We start from the raw sequence: 5,147 nt of genomic DNA, 5'->3' as shown, positions 1-5,147 counted from the left end.
AAGGTATGAAGGTTGGTTCTTCTTTGAACTCAAGTATGAAAGGTGAATTACATAGATTGTAATGATGCTATACCTAGTGTGTTGTTGTGGTGTTGATGACCTAGTTTCCTCATCCTTAACCCTTTACACTTGAATTAGCTATGAAGTATGTATGTATATTATGGTATGATTGCTATATGATTGAAAGGTAGTCCTCATGATTATAGTGTAATTTAAAGTGAAAGGTTTACTCAGTTGCTAACTGTTTCTACAGTGAAAGGCTTGTTACTCACTTATGAACACATATGAGCTATTATGGTAAGATGTCTACATAAGAGTCTAGTAAATGCTAATGTGAACTTATGTGATGACTAAAGATGATTACAAAAGGGAATTAGATGCTTAGCACCGAAAGGGCATGTAAATGAGATGTGGGTCTCACGTTTAGTAAGTTTGGCTCCCCACATGGGTTTCCTCACGTTTAGCAAAGTCCGGATTACCCATGGTATGTGTTGTCTCGTGAGATGGAAACCCCCACGTTTAGTAAGTTAGGATTTCTAGAAGCAATCTCCTTGACCCTTAACTAAGTGCCCACATAGGACTCTAGCTTAGTCGATTCACCTAGATAGCTATGTACAAATGGTTACACCTTAGGCAAGTGTTAACCCTCTCTTTTCGGTGTGGGAGTAGAACACCAGATTCCATGTAGCTCTCATGGTCTATGTAAGTTATTGCAATATTTCCATAATGTAAAAGTAAATGAAGGTATGAAAGGTGTGAACACTTACTAGGTCTTTCTTAAGGGTTTCTACATAGTGTAAGAGAGAGTATGGGACTTCTCTTGCACATTGCACTTGTGGGATCCTAAGAGATGGTTGTAGTAGTGTTCTCTTATGATTACGATGATTATGACTTATACATGTTGAAGCTATGTTATGTATGATCATTATGAATGTGGTAAGTTATGATGAAATATGATCTTATGAATGTATGCATGAAGTAGGTTGCTTAATGTGATACTTGGATTTGAATAGGGTTATGGGGTTCTATTCTTTGCATTGCACTAGTACTGCTTGGGTTGTCTACATGTTGGGATGATATTATGTTGGTTTGGACTATGATGCTTAATTTGTGTGCATATTGGATTTACTTGGTAAAAAGCATGGTTTGACTAAATGTCCTTTTATTCATGTTTAAATGGTTTTTATGCATAGTAGCCATACTAAGTATGTATGTTGTACTAACCCATATTTTTCCCCTTTTCCCCAAACTTTTAGGTTCGGGCCGTTGAGGATTCAAGCTTACTTCTCAAGACACTTGGAGTTGCTTCCCCCAAGTTAGTGAGTCCTCAAGTCTGAGGACAAGACCCTATGATCTAGCTTCTATGTTTAGTTCTTTGCTTATGTTGAAAGACATTGTTGTACTTTCCTATTTCAAGACTTCTTATTGATGTAAGGGCTAAGTCCTATTTTCGATACTTCTATGTCTAGATGGTACATTGTGACGAAGTTCGATTCTGTTTTTCATATATGAAGTGAAGCTGAACTTCCAAAGTAAAAGTTTTAAATTTTCCATGATTTTATTCTATGATACATGCTATGACGAATGCTAAGGCCTTGTATAAGACCTCTTCGAGGTCGAATACGCCGATAAAGACTAGGGGGTGCTCTCGGGTCGTTACAAACTTGGTATAAGAGTATAAGTTTGAGAATAATGTAGGATTTATGTCACAAGATACCATGTCGAGTAGAGTCTTGTTCATGGGTGTGAAGCGCGCCACACCTATGAATGAGAGGCTACGAGATGCTTAGGAACTTTCACTTTTTTGTTATTCCATAGTCGTGCCTAAGAGTCTTAACTCTATTTAGTCCTTTTATTCTAATCCTTTTATTGTGCTTATAGGCAATGAATACAAGATGGAACAACATAGGGAGGGCCAGTGAGGAGAATGTGAATGAGGCGTATCCTCCTCAAGTTCCTCAAAACCGTCAAGTTCCTATTGAAAAAAAGGGGCTATGTCTAATGTTGAGATAAGGTCGGCTATTCATAATTTGACTCAAGTGTTGGCTAGGGATGCTAGGGTGCAAGTGAACCCCAATGCTAGAACTACCGCTTCTAGGATAAGGGATTTCACAAGGATGAATCCCCCTACTTTCTTTGGCTCCAAAGTGAAAGAAGATCCACAAGGATTCATTGATGAAGTGTTTAAAGTTCTAGAGGCTATGGGTGTGTCATCTCAAGAAAAGGCGGAGTTAGCCGCCTATCAACTCGAAGATGTGGCACAAGTGTGGTATGAACAGTGGAAGGAGGGAGACCTATTAGAGAGGGTCAGATAAGTTGGGCTACATTCAAGACGACTTTTCTTGATAGGTTTTTCCCCTTGGAACTAAGGGAGAGGAAAATGCAAGAATTCATCAACCTCCGTCAAGGAGGTATGAGTGTGAAGGAGTATGGCCTCAAGTTTACTCAATTGTCCAAGCATGCTCCTACTGCGGTGTCGGAATCTAGAGCTACAATTAACAAATTTGTTATGGGGGTATGCGATCTTGTGGTGAATGAACGTAGGTCGGCTATGCTAATCCCAAGCAAGGACATTTCTCGTCTTATGGTTCATGCCGATCAAATTGAGGAGCAAAAGCTTAAGCAAGTTGGTAGAGAATTGAAGAGGTCAAGGGCTGATGATGGAAGTTCTTCTAAGGTTAGGTTTGAAATCCAAGATAAGCCAAAGTTCAAAAAGAGGTTTTCCAACCAAGGTCCTCCTAACACTCCAAGGGTCAACAAAGGTAAAGTGTCTACGCCCAAGCCTCAAGAATCAAGAGGTGGTGGTCCTAATGTTGAGAAGCCTATTTGTACAAAGTGTGGTTGAAAACATGAAGGCAAGTGCCTAGTTGACACGGGTAATTGCAATGGTTGTGGTAATAGCGGCCACATGAGGAGGAACTGCCCTATGCTAAAGGCTCAAGGAAGGTAAAATGCTCAAGCACAAGCACAAGCACAAGCAAGTGGCCTAAATCCCGATGCTCCTAAGAAGAATCGCTTCTACGCTCTCCAATCCCGAGGTGATCAAGAGAGCTCTCTGGATGTTGTGTCCGATATGCTACAAGTATTTTCAATTAATGTTTATACATTGTTGGATCCCGGTGCCACTTTGTCTTTTGTAACCCCTTTAGTGGCTATGAAATTTGATATGTTTCCCAATGTCTTAGATAAACCCTTTTCGGTTTCTACCCCGTTGGGTGATTCTATAGTTGCTAAAAAAGTTTATAGGGGTTGTCCCATATCATTTCCCAATAGAGCCACTTTGGTTGATTTGGTGGAACTTGATATATTAGACTTTGATGTTATATTGGGGATGGATTGGCTTCATGCTTGTTTTGCGTCCATAGATTGTAGAACCCGAATTGTGAAGTTTCAATTTCCTAATGAACCCATTTTAGAATGGAAGAGAGGAAATTCCGTTCTAGGGAGGATCATTTCATGTCTAAAATCTTGTAAGTTGATTTCTAAGGGTTGTCTCTATCATATTGTAAGGTCAAGGATCTTGAGTCCGAGATTCCTCCTTTGGAGTCGGTCCCTATAGTGAAGGATTTTCCAGAAGTCTTTCCCGATGACTTACCCGAAATTCCTCCTGAACGGGAAATAGATTTTGGCATAGATTTATTGTTGGATACGCAACCCATTTCAATCACTCCTTACCGGATGACCCCGGCGGAGTTGAAAGAATTAAAAGCTCAACTCAAAGATATGTTGGATAAGGGTTTCATCCAACCTAGTATATCTCCTTGGGGTGCACCGGTGTTATTTGTGAAGAAGAAGGATGGATCTCTTCGTATGTGTATTGATTACCGACAGTTAAATAAGATGACCATTAAGAACAAGTATCCACTCCCTAGGATTGATGACTTATTTGATCAACTTCAAGGAGCGAGTTACTTTTCAAAAATTGATTTGAGGTCGGGTTATCACCAACTTAGGGTGAGAGGTGTTGATGTTCCGAAAACAGCCTTACGAACAAGATATGGTGATTTTGAGTTCTTAGTGATGTCCTTTGGTCTTACAAATTACCCGGCGGCTTTCATGGACCTTATGAATCGTGTGTTTAGAAATTATCTATACTCATTTGTTATTGTCTTTATTGATGACATCTTGATATACTCTAAAAATGAGGATTATTCACATGAATCATTTGAGGATAGTATTGCAAGTCCTCAAAGATCACCAACTCTATGCTAAGTTTAGCAGGTGCGAGTTTTGGATAAGATCGGTTGCTTTCCTTGGTCAGATTGTTTCTAGTGAGGGTATAGAAGTTGATCCAAAGAAAATCGATGCCGTCAAAAGTTGGGCTATACCTTTGAGTCCTTCCAACATCCGAAGCTTTTTGGGTTTGGCTGATTACTATCGGAGGTTTGTTGAGGGATTTTCATCTATTGCATCTCCATTAACGGCCTTAACTCAAAAGAAGTCCAAGTTCGAATGGTCGAAATCTTGTGAAAAGAGCTTCCAATTGTTGAAAGATAAGCTTACCTCCGCTCCGGTTTTGACCTTACCGGAGGGCATCGAAGGGTTTGTAGTATATTGTGATGCTTCCGAGTGGGTTTGGGTTGTGTCCTTATGCAGCATGGTAAGGTTATAGCTTATGCCTCGAGACAACTCAAGGTGCATGCGAAGAATTATCCAACTCATGACCTTGAGCTAGCTGTCGTACTCTTTACTTTAAAGATTTGGAGACACTATCTCTATGGGGTACATGTGGATGTGTTTACCGACCACAAGAGTCATCAATATGTTTTTAGCCAAAAAGAATTGAATCTCCGACAAAGGAGGTGGTTGGAACTCTTAAAAGTAATATGAGTGTCATTTACCACCCCGGAAAAGAAAATGTGGTTGCAGATGCTTTGAGTCGTGTATCTATGGGTAGTGTGTCACATGTGGAAGAAGAGAAAATGGAGTTAGCCCGTGATGTACATAGGATAGCTCAGTTGGGCGTCCGACTTGAAGATTCTCCAAAATGAGGTGTCATGGTCTGTCATAATTCTGAGTCATCAGTTGTTGTTGACGTGAAGTCTAAGCAACATCTTGACCCTATTTTGATGGAACTAAAAGAGACGGTTCTCAACAAAGCAATAGAAACTTTCTCTCAAGGAGAAGATGGGGTGCTTAGGCACCAA

The sequence above is a fragment of the Solanum tuberosum genome, unplaced genomic scaffold (genome assembly GCF_000226075.1).
Source record: "Solanum tuberosum cultivar DM 1-3 516 R44 unplaced genomic scaffold, SolTub_3.0 scf00656, whole genome shotgun sequence".
Lineage (NCBI taxonomy): Eukaryota > Viridiplantae > Streptophyta > Magnoliopsida > Solanales > Solanaceae > Solanum > Solanum tuberosum.
This window is presented reverse-complemented; position numbering follows the sequence as displayed.